This window comes from Saimiri boliviensis, chromosome 15 (assembly GCF_048565385.1).
Source record: "Saimiri boliviensis isolate mSaiBol1 chromosome 15, mSaiBol1.pri, whole genome shotgun sequence".
In the NCBI taxonomy this organism is placed as follows: Eukaryota; Metazoa; Chordata; class Mammalia; order Primates; family Cebidae; genus Saimiri; species Saimiri boliviensis.
In genome coordinates this window covers 25,586,194-25,607,280 of record NC_133463.1, presented here as the reverse complement: position 1 = coordinate 25,607,280, position 21,087 = coordinate 25,586,194, and the positions used below count along the sequence as shown (strand labels likewise).

General features: G+C 37.4%; 1 protein-coding gene across 11 annotated transcripts in view; it reads left to right on the top strand.

Annotated features, from left to right (window-relative positions):
- Window positions 1-21,087, top strand: part of STAU2 (staufen double-stranded RNA binding protein 2) — a 327,272-nt gene that overhangs the window by 224,351 nt on the left and 81,834 nt on the right. The window lies entirely within an intron of this gene.

Sequence of the window (21,087 nt, the reverse complement as noted above, 5' to 3'; positions counted from 1 at the left end):
AAGAGGTCTGTAGGCCAGAGTTTCCCATTCTGGAATCCTGAACTCTCGTCCAGACAGTGGGCAGTCATTCAGGCTGGGTTTGCCTGGAGGTCCCCATCATGTCTTGGAGAGAATGTGTGTTTATCTTATTCATCACAACAAATGTGGTATTAGAAATTCACATTCAAATTAGTTTAATTGTCCAGAACAAAAGCTTAGCTTAAATTTTCAGATACAGATTTCTTCAGCAAACATGAGCTAAGCGTGAGCAACTGTATGTGTGGGAATACTCCCTTAGACACTGGTGCATGCAAAGATCACTGATTTACAGTTTTAGTCCTTGCTGAGCCAATTGTCTTATGGAATTTAGAACTTGCCAATCATTTATTTTTTTAAGATTGACCTAGTGAGAGTTTTGCTCAATATTTTTCAGTATATCCTATTTGGAAATTGGTTGTATTGGTTAGTGTGTGTTATTAAAAGCCACATTCTTAGTAATAGTGCAGGAGGGTTTTGTAATCTCCTAGCTTGGTGTAACTCAGCAAGTATTATTCTTGATTCTGTCATGACACATTTTCTGTATCACTTTTAGATGTTACTGACTATCTTTTCCTGTCTATCTCCTTTAAATGCATTAATCACCTTCTACTTACAGTCTCAAAGTCATAAACATCCTTCTCTGTCTTTGGTTTCTTTTTATTCATCTTCATTCTGGTTGTATTGTCAATATCACCAAATCTCACAAAGCTTGGCTAAGTAGGTGTAGCTTAGTAAAAACACTGTAGCTTCTAATTTCTAGTTTGTAGTTTTTTTGCTGCCTACCTTATTGTGTTGAGGTTAATCTTGAACTTACTTGCTTCATATAAATGGAAGAATGAATTAGTAAATCAACCGCCTAACCAAGCATTAACTAGCCAATGAAGTTTAACATATGTATATTAGTATTTGCCATAATCTGACTTCTAGTCAACAAAAGCAAGATTACCACATAGAGTAAATGGCTGCATATTTCATACATTACAAATGCTCTTCAACCCATCTAAGTTGAAAATATTAAGTAGAAAATGCATTTAATGCACCTAACCTACTGAAAGTCATAGCTTAGCCTAGCCTACCTCATTAGCTATTTTTCTCATGATCAAGTGACCAACTGGAAGCTGCAGTTTGCTGCTCCCACCCAGCATCTCAAGAGAGTATGAGATGCATATAACTAGCCCAGGAAAAATCAAAATCGGAAATATAGTTCCTACTGAATGTGTTTCACCATTTTAAAGTCAAAAAATCATAAGTTGAATCATTGTAAGTTGGGAAGCAATTCTACAAGGGAAAATAAGCAAGAACTAAATCTATATGTAGTACGTTTACCATATGCTAGATATTGTGCTAGGCTCTCCATATATTATTTTGCTGAATTCTCAGAATAATGAGGTATAAACTCTAGAGGTTGTATATTTCCTAAATCACCTTTAAGAGTTTATGTTCAGATTAGTCAAATTAAGCTGAGTTGTTTCCAGTGTGCATGCTTTGACTAGAATTCAAGTCAGGCCTCTTAATGAAAGGATATGCGTGAAGTGTTAACAATTTACAAATCTAATGAGTATTCTATTTTTTATTAAGTTCTGCTTATAGGTTATTCTCTGATTAATTAAAAGTCTCTTTGCATGAGTAGGCTGTAATGTCTCACAGCTAATGGTATTTTAGAACTAAAAGAGGGAAAGCTTTCCCACTTATTACCCCAATATATATTATCACAACAATAATATATTGATTGTAGACAATGTACAGAACTTTTGCAATACTAGACGGTCTTAAGTAGTAGTATCTGTGCTCCTTGCCCTTGAGGTAATTATAGTCTAATGGAGTATATCAGCCAAGATGCTTTTGGCTACAAGTAACAGAAAACCTGACTCATATTTGCTTAAATAATAAGGCACTTTGGTAAATCTCATGTAACAGGAAGTTCAAAGGAAGGGTGAGCTCCAGGGCTGGTTGATAAAACAGTTCAATGATGTCAACAAGGACTCAGGTTTTTCCCATTTCTTAGCTCTGCCATCCTCCGCTTCATCCTCTGACTCAGAAAGATGGCCACAGGAGTTTTCTGTGTCATGTGCAGTATAACCACATCCAGAAGGAGAGAGATGGATGATCTTCTTGTGTTCTGGGCCAAGACATCTGTACCAGGAACCCCTCCAGCTATCTTTCCCTCATAATTTATAAGCCTGGGTTGGGTTGGTCATGTGCCCATCTCTACACCAGTTGCTGGCAAGAGAAGTAACCACTTCTGGTTTAAATGCTTGGGGTAAAGTAGTTGTTGAGGAATCAACCACAGGGACTACTACATAAGAGATTTAAGTGTCACATATGTAATTTTAAATTTTCTAGTAGCCACATGTTATAAAGCCAAAAGAAACAGTTAAAATTAATTGTATTTTTTAAATACAATTTAAACATAAAAAAATATTTTTTAAATAATTGTAATAAATAATAATTTTTTAAATACAATTTAAACATTAAAAAAATATTTTATGTAACCCAATATATCTAAAGTATCATTTCAGCGTATCATCAACTTTTAAGATTATTGAGATACTATTCTTTCATACTTGAAATGTGGTACATATTTTACACATATAGAACATCTGATTTGAAACTATTAAATTTCAGGTGCTCAGTAGCCCCATGGGTGTTGGATGCACACATCTACAGGATGAAATCTCAGGAGATTATGATTTGGTTCTTTGCCTATGTCTCCAATCTTATCTTTTACCATTCACCCTGTACTTAAACACCCATGCTTTATTCTCTAGTGGTCCTGAGTTACTGCATTTCATGCTCCAATGTCTGTACCTTTGCCTGTGCTGTTCCCTCTGCCTGGCCCATTCTCTCCTTGCTCAGAGGGGAATTTTAACTGTTCTATGAGATTCAGCCAAGATGTCACTCCAGTCAGTAGGCCTTCCCCAAACCAAGAGAGCATTAAAACTCTGCTTCCTTTGTGCTCTTTCTGTACTTCATACGTTATCCCATTGTTACACTTATCAAACTGTTTCATGTGATTTTTTTTCATGTTGGTCTATCCCACTGGCAGTAACCTCCTTGAGGTCCAGGGCGGAGTCTTACTCACTTCAGTATTCTCAATGTTTATGCTCTTGCACTTAGGAGGCACTTGATGTATATTTATAGGATGGGATTAAATTAATTTCTAAGAAAATTAGATGGGTAGAATTCATTGGTAAAATTAGTGAGAGAAATTAGTGAGAGAATGTTTGACCTAGTAAGCTTTCTCTAGTGGTGGCCCTATAAGGACATTTTTTTGTGAAAGAATCCCAGAGCTTGATCTCAGTGTAGTCACATACTCTAAATACATGTAACTGCCCTTAGGAGTCCATCCTATATCTCCATTAGTTCTTGTATCTGTTTATAACTTTTTATTGTTCTGTTTTACTGTTTTGCATATGAGTACATTTTTCATGGTGTCCTAAATTACTTTCTTCAAATAGCAGGGGCTTCCTCCTTATTCTAGCAATGGAGTATGCAAGTCACTACAGTATTCGCCAAATGGTGTCATTCGTGACTGCATTCCTCAGAATCTAAAGAGACACAAACATCATAGATTTGAGCAAGAATTTACCAAGACAATGAAGTTTTTTACTAATATAAAAGACATACTTAACTGACATTGCATAATAACAGATCCCACGTCATCATGCTAGGGGCCAGTGCAGTGAGTCCTGGTGTTCTTTGTTTGAGATAGATGCAGTGCAGGTTTTGAACTTCAGCGGCATTGCTTGCTCTGTACATCAGCAGTGTCAAGTGCTGTGGGGTGTGGAAAGATTGGGCATAATCACTGCCCCTGGCAACTTCCAGGGGGTCCTGGAGCTGCCAAAATTCAAAATATAACTTGATTTCTGTTTACTTTTTATGAATTAGAGTGCTAAGAGAGATATATTAAAAAAGAACATCAACTTTAATGTTTGTTTTGGGAAAGTGCTTTCATATTTGTTGACTTTTTTAATATATATGTATATTTCAAAATGTGTCCTCCCTCTGAAACTTGTCCCTTGATTTTAGAACTAAAATATCTTCTGCTGACATTTAACTTTATTATATAAAATTTTTATTTTACATCAATTATATCTTATAGTTAAGGAATTTAATCATATCTTCAAAAAAAAATAGGAAACGTCAACAGAAGCTTCTCACCACTGGATAGATATTATTCTATCTAAATAATAGGCTAAAAATTAATAGACTCTGGACAAAAATAAGAGTCAGTAAACTATGGCCTGTGAGTCAGAGTCAGCCCACCGCCTTGAACTAAGATGGGTTTTACATTTTGAAATGGTTGAAAAATACCACAAGAAAAATGGTATTTCATAACGTGAAAATTATATGGAAATTGAATTTTAGTGCCTATAAATACAGCTTTCCTGGGACACAGCCACAATCATTGATTTTGATATTGCCTGTGGCCACTTTCACACTATGATGACAGATGAGTAGTTATGACAAAGACCTTATTGCCTGCAAATCCTAATTTACTGTCTTTTTACAGGAAAAGTTTGCCAGTTCAATCCTAGGATTAGAAGGAAGAAGCATTAAGCATTCACTTTCTGAATTTTGTATCAAATATTTCCTTAAACATGGTTATTCAGAGTCCATTCTCGTTTGTAAAGAAGCCAATTTTCTGGAAATATTGCCCATTTTATAGCACAATTAGTTGTGACTATGAGTTTTGAATTTATTTACTTTGCAGTGGAAACTAGTTTTATTTTCTGAAGGACTAATAACTAAGACTCTTCATTAGTATTTATCAGAGCACTAAAAGGTTTGCCTATGGCAAAGGTTACTTTTCTCTCCTTGCTGAAATTCCATTTAGAAACACTTCTGAGCTGAACTTTTTTTTTTAAGTAATAAAGAATATTCTGCTATTTCCATAGTGATCTTTCACTTTGTTCATTTCAGATGTATAAGCAGTTTCCAGAACCAACAGTAACTTACAGGGGAAGGTGGTGGGAAGATTGAATATTGTGTATTTTATAACTGACTTATAATTTCATTTATGCTTAGAACAGCATGACCACATTTCTGAGAGGTTGCATATATCCAGTGATATTTTGCACATAAGTGACTTATTAATTTGAGCTATAAAATAATTTTGGACTAGAGTCAAAACCCACGAACTTACTTACTGCTTTCCTTCTTCCACTTTTTTTTTCCTGAAATGATGAATAACAACTATTTCAATCAGCAAGAAGTGTGAAATTTTAGGATTAAAAAACTCTGACTTATCACACTAAAAAAGACTTAAAGTGTGGTTATTTAATCTGTACCTCAGTTTATCTGTAGCTTGGTGTTTTATAACAGGTTATCTCTGAAGATAATTTTATGTTCATGATCTTATAGAAGACAAAGTATAAATAGAACCCAAAGTGTTTCCTAGATTTTCTAGTAAGTTTTGGTCAGCTTTGGACCTGCACATATGCTCCTAATTGGTAGTTTCTTCATTTTTATTTGTATATTTTTTGAGACAAGAACTCACTCTGTTGCCCAGGGTGGAGTGCAGTGGCACAATCATAGCTCACTGTAACCTCAAACTCCTGAGCATAAGCGATTCTCTCACTTTAGCCTCCTGAGTTGCTGGGACTACAGGCACACACCAGTATGTCTAGTAAGCTAATTTCTCTTTTTAGTTACCCAGGCTGGGACTTTAACTCCTGGGCTCAATTGATCCTTCCACCTCAGGCTCCCAAAGTGATGGGATTGCAGGCATGAGCCATCATGCCTGGCCGTTTTCTTCCTTTTAAATTCAGTATTCTAATTCTCAGTGTCCCCTCTAAATTAAAAATATTTAGCTAGGAATTTACTATTCCTACTATTCTGAATTGTCTCTGTGTTTGATGTTGATTTGAAGATCATTGGGGAAATATTCTAAAAACCTTTCTGTTAACGGTTCACTACTAATGAATCAAACCAGGTATATTATTAAACCAATAAACACCATATGTGTATAATTGGCTAAATAGATGTGAAAGTTACAGTGGAAAACTGTTGCCTATATAGACTTTTTTTAAGTAACGATCAATGGAATACAGTTCCCTAGGCCACAGAATCGAGAGCATTATTGCCCACTGGAGGTCACTTTTACAACCTAAAGAGTATTACCTTCCTCATAAACTTAAATTATGGTGTTGTGTATGATTTATTACTGAGAAGCGGTAACCTTCTCTCCCTTAGCAATACACCTTCAATTAAGTCATGCCTCTCTCCATATCCAAAATTCCTCTTCAAACAAACCAGTTACTGATTATTTTTCAAAATTTTCAATATTATTCTTTCATTGCTAATAGTTATTTGGCCTACTGTCTTTGTTTCTAAGTTGGCACTGAATACCTTTTCAGATTGCATATTTTGTTAATACTCTGCAGTTAATTGGCTTCTCTTTTGTATCCTCTGATGGAAGAAATTTGATGGCATTTTTAAACCCCCAAATGTTTAACATATGTGAATTTAAATTTTAAGGGCAAAGTAGTGATAAAAAAAAATGTCTTCTGTTACTCTTCATAGATGAAACAGTGATAACATAGATGAAACAGGTTGCTAACAGCAAACCTAGGTCAGGGTCTCTAGAAGAAGAAGAATCACTGCTCTAGAATCAGGCATAGTGGCGGGTGGCCTGTAATCCCAGTACTTTGGGAGGCCAAGGCGGGCAGATTGCGTGAGCCCAGTAGTTCACAGCTAACCTGGACAACATGGCGAAACCCCATCTCTACAGAAAATACCGAAATATGAGTCAGGCGTGCTGGTGTGTACCTGTAGTCCCAGCTACTCTGGAGGCTGAGGTGGGAGGATTGCTTGAGCCTGGGAGTTTGAGGTTTCAATGAGTTGTGATCACATCACTGCACTCCAACCTGGGTGACAGAGTGAGACCCTATTTCCAAAAAAAATACATAAAAAAGAGTCACTGCCCTATCAAGACCCACATTTAAATGCCTTACTCTAAAAGACTGATATGCTGATTGGCTTCCTCCTTGGCTCATCCAACCTCACCTGCAGAGAGGTCACACCTTCACATAGGTTCCTGCCATAACAAACGTAAGAAATATAAGAAGTTCTTCAGGCCAGGCACAGTAGCTCACACTGTAATCCCAGCATTTTGAGAGGCCAAAGCAGGCATATTGCTTGAGCCCAAGAGTTTGAGACCAGGCTGGTCAGTGTTGTGAAGCCTGGTCTCTACAAATAAATTTTTTTAAAAAGCTGAATGTGGTGGTGTGTACCTGTAGTCTCAGCTACCCAGAAGGCTAAGGTGGGAGGATTGCTTGAGCCTGGAAGGTGGAGATTGCAGTGAGCCTCGTGATCGCAGCACTGCACTCCACCCTGGGTGGCAGAGTGAGACCCTGTCTCAAAAAAAAAGAAGAAAGAAAGAAATTTTTTCAGCTCAGGGAGAAGGTTGCCTTGAGGTCATAGTCTCCTTATCGATACATTTCTACTTCCTAGACAACTTTTTCCTGGAATCCTCACCTAGAATTTCCTTACTGTTTGGCTTGTTCCACCTGCTTAATTTGAACTCTGACCTCCAAACTGTTGGTTTGTCTTGGCCTACAGGTACTTTTGTACTCTGTGATCTTGTGCTATTTAGCTGATCCTTGACACTGGCTTATGACTATTCTTGTCTGCACTTTACATTTCAGGGACTTACTCTCATATTTCTCTCCAAGTCCAAAACTGCTGAAGGTTGACAGAATTCCACTTTACAGATATTCTATAGCCATTATGAAATCCAGAAAGTATCAGTCTACTTGCTGGCAGAACTGACATTCAGTCTGTCCACTGATATTGTTGTGCCAATTGTTTAAATACTTTTATATCACTTGGCAAATAGCTGCTGCCTCATTCTTCACCCCCTACCATCATGGCCTCATGTCCAGGACCTCTGGGGCTTCCCACGGTCTAGGAACTCATATGTCATTATTTGGCCCAGCTGTTTTCAGGAATCTTTCTTGTTGTCCAATTTTATTGTCTGCTTTCATGCCATGCTATTAAATAGTTTTAATACTACTACTTTCAGAGGTATATGTAAGAGTTATTCAAGAAAAAAAAATCCAAAAGTGTTCATTTTCAGAGATTTTTGAGAATTTTCATTGAAGATAAAGAAACAGTTTATTCACTCAACAGTCATGTTTTAAGCACCACCTACATGTCCACCACTGTACTAGATGCTAAGAAGTATTTTCTATTTTGTAAGTAAAGGAAGTCCTAAATTAAATATAATTAAAAGTTGGAGACAAGAGTTATATGAGAATTCTCTGTAACATGTGCTCAGTTTTGCATGAACCTAAAACTATTCTAAAAACTAAAGTCTTAAAAAGGAAAAAAAAAATGGAGAAAAAAATAAAACATATACAGAAAGCAATTGAGGACCAATTGCAAACCAATATGATTTTGTGCCAGAAATGTTTTAAAAATCTGCATGTGAATATTGAAGAGCTATGGAGTATAGGAATGATCAAGAACTTAAGAATTAATCTGATTAAGCTTCTTTTAGAAGTTGATGGACCAAAAATTGAAAGGCAAATCATAAGGACATTCCACATGGGGGGAACAGCATGAAAAAAGGTAGAAAAATGGAAGTCGACAAAGAATATGTGGGAATAGAAAAACTCAACTTGGTGGGAGCTCCAGACATAAATGATTGTACATGAGATCAAGGCAGTTGAACACATTCTTGAAAGGTAGGCTGAGCAGTATGAAATTTATGTTCTTTGCAACAAAGTCATTCTTTATTCAGGAACAAGGGCTGTGATTATGCAGGTGTCTATAAGATCAATCTAACAGCCAGATGCAGGACTGACTGATGAGGAGGAAGGCTTCTATCATAGGAATTTCGGAATGGATACTGGTCACCTTGATGGGTGTGACTCTGAAAATGACAAGAAAAGCAGCATCTCTCCCAGAAAGCCATTGCAGAGAAAGAATCAGCAGGCCTTGATTACCAGCTGAGTATGAAAGAATGAAAAATAGCTCTTAAAAATAGTTCTAAAGTTAGACTACCAAAAGAACACAGAGTGAGAGCTGGACTAACTCCCTTTCCAAAAAACAATAGAACTAGACAGAATTGTCAAAAACAGCAAATGTAGGACTCTGAAAATTTATTAAAGACACTCAACAAATTGAGAATCATTTCATCAAAAAATCTATAGTGCTCCAAGTAAGCTAATTAGGATTTTGTGGTGTTTCTGCCTTGGGATGCTTCCATCCCCCACCTGCCAACTCAGCACAGTAGCTCCACAAGGGTAAAGAAGGCCATAAAAACCTTTTTCATGGATGGAGTGGGCCTCCTTAATATGAAATGGAATGTGAAAAGCCCTGTGCCCATCAACATTATGAGTAACAGTAGCCATCTCGGTAACAGGCAAGAAAGGCTAGCTAGCAACTCAGTGCGCCTGAGGTTACATTCTTAGTTGGGGCCAACAGAGTATCAGCAGACTAGCCAGAAATTTACCAGGGAGATTTAGGAAAATGGCGCAGTGATAGGGAGCCTTGATAAATTCACCAAAATGCTTAAAACACAAGCAGGAGATAACAGAGAGGGCTCAAGCGAACTATACACCCTGGATGACTGTGAAATCTGCACATATGCAGAGGAGATGCAAAAAGCCCTGGCAGAAAGTAAATGCCAGGGCAGACTTGAAAACTGCCTGAGTTTTTAATGGGCTCTCCCAACCAAACCATAGACCCAAGGGCAGAGGGTAAAAGCTTTACGAGCTTAGGGTATTTGAGCATAACCACCGACTAATTATTGGCTGACCACTAAGCTCTGCAGACATGGGAGTGACCCCCAAGAAATTAGGTTTAAAAATGAAAATATGTTTTAAAAAATCAAGTAGAGAGACAAGCAGCCATACACTATGAAGGAGACGAATTCCGCAGATTTCTTTTAGGCAAGTTTGTAGATGAATAAAGAAAACCACAGTGAGAACAAAATCCTGAGGGAAGAATGTCAAAATCCAGAGTTAGTACAATATCGTACCAAAAATTGAGGCTTAAAAAATTGCAAGATATTTAAAGAAAGGAAAGGGTGACCAATACTTAGCGGGGGAAAGCAGTGAGTAGAAACTGAGTGTTTCTGAGTGGGCTCAGATGTACTATGCAGACAGATACTTCAAAGCAGCTAAAATATGTTCAAGGAATTAAAGAAAACCATGCTTAAAGGATTAAAGGAAAGTATAACAACAATGGCTCAACAAATAAAGACACTCAAGAGAAATTATTTTAAAAATCAAATGGAAACACAGTAACTGAAATGAAAAATTCACTAGAGTAACTCAATAATAGATTTGAGATGGCAGAAGAAAGAACCCACCATAGACTTCAAGATAGATCAGCATGTGGCTTTGAAAGGGAGAAGCAGGGTCGGGCGTGGTGGCTCAAGCCTGTAATCCCAGCACTTTGGGAGGCCAAGGTGGGTGAATCATAAGGTCAAGAGATCGAGGCCATCCTGGTCAACATGGTGAAACCCCGTCTCTACTAAAAATACAAAAAATTAGCTGGGCATGGTGGTGCGTGCCTGTAATCCCAGCTACTCAGGAGGCTGAGGCAGGAGAATTGCTTGAACCCAGGAGGTGGAGATTGCGGTGAGCCGAGATCGTGGTAACAAGAGTGAAACTCCATCTCAGAAAAAAAAAAAAAAAAAAAAAAAGGGAGAAGCAAAATTTTCTTTATTTCCAGATGATGTGATCCTGTATGTAGAAAATCCTGAAAAATACCCACCGCCCCACCGCCACAGACATACACACAAACTCCCTATTAGAAGTAATAAACAAGTTCAGTTACAGACAGGATACAATTTATAGATGAATGTAAAAAAAATTTGTTGTATTTGTATATACCGGGGGGGAAATTCAAAAATGAAATTAAGACCATTTCATTCACAATAGCATCAAAAAGAATAAACTACTTACAAATCAGTTTAAAAAACAGAGGTGTAAGACTTGTACATAGAAAACTATAAAACATTGCTAAAAAGAAATTAAAGATCTAAAATAAATGAGAGGTGTTAAATGTTCATGGATTAGAAGAACCCTGAGTGTTAAGTTGGCACTTTTTTCTTAAATTGATCTATATATTTAATACAATCCCAATCAGAATCCCAGCAGTATATTGACAAGCCGATCCTAAAATGCATATGGAAATACAAAGAGACCAGAATAGCTAAAACAGTTTTGAAAAGGAGGAACAAAATTGAAACATTTACACTACTCAATTTTAAATTTTACAGTACTCAGTGGCGTAAGATAGACATGGAGATCAATGAAACAGAATTGAGAGTCCAGAAATGAACTTTTATATTTATTTTTTATCTTTAAAAAAAAAATTTTTTTTGAGAGGGAGTCTCACTGTGTCACCCAGGCTGGAGTATAATGGTGTGATCTCTGCTCACTGCAACTTCCACCTCCTGGGTTTCAAGCAGTTCTCCTGCCTCAGCCGCCTGAGTAGCTGGGAGTATAGGCATGCACCACCATGCCCAGCTAATTTTTGTATTTTTAGTAGAGACGGGGTTTTACCATGTTGGTCAGGCTTGTTCTTAAATAGGCTTATTAGCTTCATAATCCACCCATCTCCTAAAGTGCTGGGATTACAAATGTGAGCCACTGCACCTGGCCTTCAATTTTCAACAAAAGTGCCAAGGAAATTTAATCAGGAAAGAAGAATAATTTCAACAAAGGGTACTGGGAAAGTAAAATATTCATATGAAAAAGATGAATTTGGACCCTTACCTCATACCATATGCAAAAATTAACTCAAAATAGATAATAGATAGTAAAACCTAAAACTGTAAAACTTCTCAAAGAACCATAGGACAAACATTCATGATCTTGGGTTAGGTGAACAGTTTTTAGATACAAAAGCATGATCCATAAAAGAAGAAATTGGTAAATTAGACTTTACCAAAACTTAAAACTTTTGTGCATTAACGACACCATTAAGAAAATGAAAATTGAGAGCCACCTCATGGTGGGGCACCAGCTGCCACCCACATGGGAGGGGCAGAAAAGTGGGAGATGAGGTTGTGGGCAAAGACAAGCACAGGGAGCAGTGGCTCCTCTTGCTGTCCCTGTCCCACATCCAGTCATTATGAAGAGCTCCCCCATGGTGTTAAACATCAACCTAGAAGTGCTGGTGCTCCCCGCCAAGGCCACGAAACTCTTTAAGTCTCTAGCCACCTATTCCTACAGACATGACAGTGGAAGGAAGAAAGCACTAACAGTGATTTAGCAAATACAGCTGAGGAATCAGGAAATTTTCAGTTTCTTGAAGGTTTGTTACTGCCAAAGAAGGTTTTCACTCATAAATACCTGAAAGTTCTTAAAGAGGAAAAGAGGAAGGAAGAAGAAGATGGGGGTGGGAAATGACTATGATGGCAAAAGTGATGTCGATGAAGGCGAATACTAAACAAAAAGCGAAATGCTTTATCAGTCTGGTGTGGACCTTTCTAGATTAGCTCCATTGCTTAGAAGCAAGCACAACACTGCATGTTTAGTCTCCTCACTTCTTCATGTCCAGTAGGTTGTGTCCCTTCATGGATAAGATAGATGCACTGACACCGCAAGTAGCCAAAGAAGAACCCAGAGAGCAGCCTCTCTTTGATGAGCCCATGCTGCACTTGGGGGTCACCAGGAATGGTGCCCACATAGGCAGACACTGGCAGTTGATCTGCTGCAGCTCCAAACTGCATGACAGAGATGATTCTGCTTAACTTTTAAATTTACAAATAGATTTGAAGAGCTTCTAAATATCAGTTGTGCAAATCCATTGATATGGTTTGGCTGTGTCCCCACCAAAATCTCGGCTTTAATTGTAGTTCCTATAATCCCCACATGTCATGGGAGGGACCAGGTGGAGATAATTGAATCACGGGGGCAGGTTCCCCCATCCTGTTCTGGTGATGTGAGTTCTCAGGATTTCTCTCCTGAGAAATCCATTTATGAATGGATTTATAAGGGGCTTTCCCCTTCACTGGACACTCATTCTTCTTGCTACTGCTCTGTGAAGAAGGATGTGTTTGCTTCCCCTTCTGCCATGATTGTTAGTTTCCTGAGACCTCCCCAGTCATGCTAAACTGTGAGCCAGTTAAACCTGTTTCCTTTATAAATTACCCAGTCTCAGAAATGTCTTTATTAGCAGCGTAAGAACGGACTAATACATCCACATATGTATGTTTTGAAATTATCGTAAACAACTCATTTAGCAAAATACATAGTTTATAGGTAGTGTGTTACATTTGAGTTGTACTATTTATACAAATTTGACTGTCCAAATATTAATTTTTTTCTGTAAACAGATTTACTTTCCTGTTAAAGGTTGATGCATATTTGTACACTAAAATGCTGTATGGAACTAGTTGTAGAGCCCTCTATTGTTCTAATGCTTGCTTACTACCTGAGAATTTTGTAAAATTTGAAAACAAGCATTTCTAACAGTCTTCTTCCAAGAGAAAAATTACAAGTCAAATAATCAAATCAAATACAAAAAAGAAATTACTTCTGCATAAGCATATTGTTCTTAATTTTTCTTTTTTTACCTATTGGATATTGAAGATATCTCTCATCTTACTGTTCTTTAATTCCCCAGTAATTGTTTCTACTGTCTACCAGAGAAAACCATAAACCCTATATTTTTTGTGTGTAAGGAAAATATTTGGCTCCTGTCTTTTCAGTCTTTACTCTTTTTAATATCTAAGGTGAATTTTAAAAAATGCACAGTTATATAGCTAATCAATACACAAAACAGTTGCATCACCCAAAATATACCCTCTACCTCCTCACAATTATTCCCTTCCCACCCCTGGCAGCCACTGGTGTTTTCTCTTCCTCTTGCTTTTAAAATGTATTTTAAAATAAAATATTTAAAAATTTCAAAAAGCCACTGATTAGAGGAAGTATTTACAAATTATATATTTGATTAATGAATTGTATCTAGTTTATATAAAGAGCTCCTATAACTAAATAATTAGAAGACAACCCAATTGAAATGAATAAATGATGTGAATAGACAGTTCACCAAAGAAAATATACAGTTGGCTAATAAGCACCTGAGAAGATGCTGAATGTCATTAGCCATCAGGGAAATGCAAAGTAAAATCACAGTAACATACCATTTCATACCCACTAAGATGACTGTACTCAAAAAGACTGTAACAAGTGTTGGTGAAGATGTGGAGAAACTTTATATAGGAACCTTACAGATTGCTGGTAGGAATTCACAGCCATTTTGGAAAACAGTTTGGCAGTTTCTTAAAAAGTTAAACATAAATTTACCTCATAATCCAGCAATTTCACTCAAGGTATTTACCTAAGAAAAATTAACATATGTTTACACGAAGACTTGTATATAAATAATAGTAGCAGCATTATTTATAGTAGTCAAAAACTGGAAACAATTCAAATGTCCACCAACTGATTAATGGGTAACCAAAATGTCATATATCCATATAATGGAATATTATTCAGCAATGTAAAGGAACGGCTGCACTATTTTGAACTACATCAATATTACAACAGGGATAAACTTAACATGCTATATTAAAAACAGACGAGATGACATATTGTATGATTACATATATATGAAATTTCCAGAAAAGGTAAATTACAGGCATAGCTTGTTTTATCGTGCTTTGCCTTATTGTGCTTTGCAGGCAGTGTATTGTTTACCAGTTGAAGGTTTGTGACAACCCTGTGTCGAGCAAGTCTATCAGCACCATTTTTCCGACCACGTGTGTTCACTTCATTCTTTGTGTCACATTTTGGTAATTCTGGAGCTATTTCAAACTTTTTTATGATTATCATATCTGTTACAGTAATCTGTGATCAGTGATCTTTGATGTTACTCTTGTAATTGTTTTAGGGTGCCACAAATCATGCCCATACGAGATGGTAAACCTAATAAATATTTTGTATGTTCTCACTACTCCACTGACCACCCATCCCCCCATCTTTCTCCCTCATCTCAGGCCTCCCTATTCCCTGAGACATAACAATATTGAAATGAGGCCAATTAATAACCCCACAACATTCTCTAAGTGTTCAACTGAGAGTTTCATATTGCTTGCTTTAAATCAGAAGCTAGAAATGATTAAGCCTAGTGAGGAAGGCATGTCAAAAGTAGAGAGGCCAAAAGCTAGGCCTCTTGCACCAAATAGCCAAGTTGTGGATGCAGAAGAAAAGCTCTTGAAGGAAATTGAAAGTGCTACTTCGGTGAATACACAAATGATAAGGAAGCAAAACAGCCTTATGGCTGATACGGAGAAAGTTCAAGTAGTCTGGACAGAAGATCAAACCAGCCACAGCATTCTCTTAAGCCAAAGCCTAATCCAGAGCAAGGCCCAACTCCCTTCAATTCCATGGAGACTGAGGGAGGTGAGAAAGCTGCAGAAGAAAAGATAGAAGCTAGCAGACATTGGTTCACGAGGTTTGAGAAAAGAAGCCCTCTCCATAACATAAAAGTGCAAGGTGAAGCAGCAAATGCTGATGTAGAAACTGCAGCAAGTTATCCGGAAGATCTAGCTAAGATCGTTGAAGAAGGTAGTTATGCTAAACGAGTTTTCAGTGGAGGCAAAACATCCTTCTACTGGAAGAAGGTGCAATCTGGGATTTTCATAGCTAGAAAGGAGAAGTCTGTACTTGGAATTCAAAGCTTCAAAGGACAGGTTGACTTTCTCGTTAGCAGCAAATGCATCTGGTGACTTTAAGTTGAAGCCAGTGCTCAATCCCCATCCTGAAAATCTTAGGGCCTTTAAGGCTAACTCTGCTCTGACTGCTCTAGAAATGGAACAGCAAAGCCTGAATTACAGCTCATCTGTTTACAGCATGGTTTGCTGGGTATTTTTTGCCAACTGTTGAGGCCATATGGTCAGAAAAAATGGCATCTTTCAAAAGATGTTTGCCCATTGACGGTGTACCTGGTCATGCAAGAGCCATGGTGGAGATGTGTGGGGAGATGAATGTTGTTTTCATGCCTGCTAACACAACATTCATTTTGCAGCCCATGGGTAAAGGAGTAATTTTGATTTTCAAGTCTTATTGTTTAAGAAACACATTTTGTAAGGCTATGACTTCCATAGCTAGTGATTCCTCTGATAGATCTACACAAAGTAAATTGGAAGCCTTCTGGAAAGGACGCGCCATTCTGTATGCCATTGAGATACATTTGTGATTCATGAGAGGAGGTCAACATACCAACGTTAACAGGGATTTGGAAGAAGTTGATTCCAACCCTCATGGATGACTTAGGGGCTTCAAGGCTTCAGTGAGGGAAGTAACTACTGATGTGGTAGAAATAGTAAAAGAAGTAGAATTAGAAATGGAACCTGAAGACAGTGCTGAATTGCTGCAATCTTGTGATCAAACTTGAACTTATGGGTAGGCAAAGCGAGTAGTTTCTTCATACAGAAACTACTGGTGAAGACACTGTGGATGTGTTGAAATGACAAAAAGGATTTAGAATAGTACACAAACCTAGTTTATAAAACAACAGCAGGGTTTGAGAGGATAGACTCGAATTTTTTAAGACATTTCTAGTGTGGGTAAAATATCAAACAGCATTGCATACTTCAGAGAAATCTTTTGTGAAAGGAAGAGTCAGTACATGCAGCAAATTTTATGGTTGTCTTATTTTAAGAACTCATCACAGCTACCCCAGTCTTCAGCAGCCACCACCGTGATCAGTCAGCAGCCATCCACACTCAGTCAAGACCCTTCACCAGCAAAAAGATTACAACTCTGAAGACTCAGATGATTGTTAGCACTTTTTACCAGTAAACTGTTTTTAAGATGAAAGTGTGTACTTTTATTAGACATAATGCTATTGTACACTTACAGACCACAGTCTAGGTAAACATAACTTTCGTATGCACTGGGAAACAAAAACAGTTGTGTGATTTGCTTTTGCAATACAATTTCACTGTATTTCAGTGGTCTGGAACCTCATCTGTAATGTCTCTGAGGTAAGCCTGTATCTTCAGAAACAGAAAGCAGATCAGTGGCTGCCATGGACGAGGAATAGGAGCAAGGGCTCACTGCAGACACGCACAGGGGAACTTCTGTGGTGATGGAAATGTTCTTAGGCTAGATTATAGTGACATTTGCACAGCTCTCTAAATTTACTGAAACTACTCACAATAGAATGTGTTAGCCCATTCTTGCATTGCTACAAAGAAATACCTGAGGCTGGGTAATTTCTAAAGAAAAGCGGTTTCATTGGCTCATAGTTCTATAGGCTGTACAGCAAGGATGGCACCAATATCTGCTTGGCTTCTGGTGAGGCCTTAGAAAGGTTACAATTCTGGTGGAAGGCTAAGTGGGAGCAGGCATGTCACATGGCGGGCGTGGGAGCAACAGGGAGAGGGAGGTGATGCCAGATACTTTTAAACAACCAGATCTCATGTGAACTGAGAACTCACCTAATCACCAAGGGGATAGTGCCACACCATTCATGAGGTATCTGCTCCCATGATCCAGTTACCTCCTGCTAGGCCCTGCTTTCAACGCTGGGGATTACATTTCAGCATGAGATTTGGAGGGGACAAATATCCAAACTGTATCAGAAGAACGTTATGGTATGGTATATTCATGTTATTAATAAAGCTGTTAAGAAGTAGCTTTCTAAAATTCTATTGTAAGGTCATTCATGATCATGGAAATTTTCATGAGCAATAATTTATTTGGGTCAGAAACTTTAAGAAATTTAGCAAACTGTCCATGGAAACTAGGGGCTTTTATATTTTGAAGAAAGAGTGGAAAAACATGTCACTATGCATTTTTAGGCCCAAACCTTCCATGTCTCTGGGGTCCTCTTGACATTTACAAGCCTAAGGACTTGAGCTGTGGTACGGTCTCCAGCCTCTTACCTCTTATTTCCACTTTTTTTAAACTTGAACTTTGTGACCCGCCTTAAATTTCCCATGTTCCCGACCTCAATTCCTGTTCATTATTATTGCTCCACCCTCTCTTCCTCATTGTGTTTCCTCCTGCCCCACCCAGTAAACTGATCCTGACTCCTGATTGTTCCTTTTGCGTAACTGTTTTATTAATTTTTACTTGCTTAAAAAATCTCTTCTGCCATTTTTAGCCCTGGGCTGCACTCTAGCTCTGATTAAGCCTGCCACACTGGCTCAAAAGGAAAGGCCATTCTTTGATTCTTTTGGAAGATGATGACTTAGGTTTTTGCCATATTAAATGTCTTCCAGAGATGATTCAGTAGACAACTGAAGATTGAAGATTAGAGCCACAGTGAGAAATCAGGGATTAAGATACAGATTTGGTCCCCACCTAAGTAGAAAGAACAGTGAGCCAAAAGGTAAATCTTATGAGATACTGCAAAGTCAAGAGATAGAAAATAACTAGAAACCAGGAAAAGGCCTTTTTTTAAAAAAAAGAGTTACAAATTAGAGGTGTATACAAAAAGGTTTTTTTTTACCTTGAATTCTCTAAGTTAATCATTATAATGAATACTAACTGCTTGAAAGAAAACCAAGAGCCATAGAATAGACCAATATGGAGAAATTATTTAAGGTTATTTTAAAAATCTATATGAAATCCTCACTAGGAAAAACAAGTGTCTTTTTTGTTTTGTTTTGTTTTGTTGAATAAGCTGGTCATTAGATCTTAAAAGACAACCTTATTTATGTGAGACACGCACCCGACTCTGGAACTGCCTCACCCACTAGGTGGCAAAAGTAAGCTGCCAGAGAGACACCGAACAGCTGGGCTCCTAACCCTGTGAGAGCAGTTGTCACTGCTTCCTACGTGCTGCATCCCCAAAACTGTCATTTGGAAAAATTCAAACACTCTATGTATTTGAAATGTATAGTCCATGCAGTCCTTAAAGTCTGTAAAATAAAGGAAGGAAAAGTGAATCTATAACTTGTGTGGATTTTTGATAGCAATATGAATATTTTGTGATAGTATTTCTTTCACATGAAACACTAAAGAAAAAATCACTGTGGTCATTGATAATTTTGTCTCAGGAGTACTTGGGAAATGCCAAGTATTGAAGAACCCGGTGCCAAATTATCAGTTTCACTTTAAGTAAGCTGTTGTGTCTGGTAGTAGCTGGTAGGAAGCTAGTAGAAGTCATTTTTAAGCTAATGTCACTTTAGGTTGCTTCCCCCTCCAGGCTTTTATGAATCTGAAAAGTTTCTGGAGGTCCTTCTGATTATATGGGTCTTAGGATATGTGGAAAAATGACCTGAGACATTTATTAAGGTCACCAAATTGCTTTCATTTTAATATTGACATCAATAGCAATATCCCTCTTCTTTTTATATGTCTTTTACTTTGTCCTTTTGCCTCCAGATATTTTAGAAGGGCAGCAGAGTATTGCTTTCATTCTAATAGAAACTGACTCCCTCGCTGAGGTTGGTGAGGCTGCTGGGACTGTCAAGAGAAATAGAGTTGCCCTGGAGGTGTTGTCCTACAAAGCCAGAAAACAGTAAAAATTTACGGGGAAATTTCTCAATCTCAGCCAAGAGACAAATTTTCACTTTCTTCCCCTGAAGTACCTGCTCAGATATTAACATTGCATCACTTGTTTAATTATTTAATATTCTAATTTTATACTTGGTCTAAACCAAAAGTTCAAGAAGCGATTAATATTCTAATTTTAAAAAGCAACTAGTCATTGTTTATTCCTTCAACAAAATCAACAAACATTGATTTAGTATCTCTATGTGCCAAAAAAAAAAAAAAAAAAGTACTGTTGGCTTTTAAACAAGAATCAAGGCAGTCGAGTGTTTTGTTCTTGTTTTAGATAAGTGATTTGCAAATTGTAATTCACCGTTTAGGTCAATTCCATGAAAAGAAATCCTATTTTATTAATTCTTCCATTCCAGGCTTCTCAATTTATGTAGATGATAGAACTCCCAACAGAGAATCATGTATCATCCCAGGAAATGAGCCTTGCTATTACTTTAAGCCTCATTGATTTAGAGGTTTTAAAATTTGACCACTTCAATAGGGTAGTAAAAAATATATATTCAGCAAAACTTCATTATAAAGCACTTCGGTGTACTATGTATGCATTTATGTTTTATGCCCAATGCTGTCTCCCATATACACTGTGCTATGCAGCCTGTCTTTTCCACAGCTATGAGGGAACCTATTATTCAGACTTTTTACTTAGCTCCCGACATCAGTCTTGTTATGGGCTTCTACTGTCTCCTTTTATGAATGAGACTGATCTCTATTCTTACCTGCAATCAAGTTTGTAATTTAAGAGATTAGTCATTCCTATCGTTTGCTTTTGAAAAGAGATTGCAGGCAAAAACAGTTTTTTCCACTGGTTTCTATGGTAATAGCGCAAATAAGAATAAATCCAAAATAAAAAATTATGGTAACATAAACGTTAATTGTTCAATAAACCTTTATTGAATATCTGCCTCATGTAAGCCAGTGTGACATTATGTGCCCAAGTGGATTTTAAAGCATGTATAAAAAATGGATGCTGTCTCTAAAAATTAAATTATAATTAGAAGAAAATCTGTAATGTAAACAACAATATGTAACTGGTCTATAAGATATATAAGCAAAATGCTTAAGTAATTTTAGAGATGGGGCAGGAATGCTTTGCACTAAGAAAATTTTATGCCGAAGATGGCCTTTGAAGGATGAACCAGGGCTTCCTCTAGGCAACAGAGAAAAAAGTCATTTAATAAAAGGCATTTGGGCCTTTTACTGGCTAGAGCTAACCTGGACCCAGACACTGAGTGGGGAGGTGCAAGCTCATTTATTTTACAGAGCTTTTCGTTGAGGCATAGCGTTGATCTCTGGATATTAGTGGAAACAAGGGTTAGAACATGAGGTACAGGTCAGACAGTGAAGCATCTTAGACACTAGGATGACGAATTTAAATTCTATCCGGTGGGTCAAGGGAAGTTAAGGAAATTTGCAAGCATTATGGCTAATGTACTGGTATAGGATGTGTACAACAGTTAGGTGAAGCAAGAGTTAAGTTAGTAAATTCATTTGAGGAATGTCTTTTCTGGTGCTTCTGCAATTCTGTGGAATAGGTATCATAATAATGTTCTGTTGATAACATTTATTATAAATGGTTCGA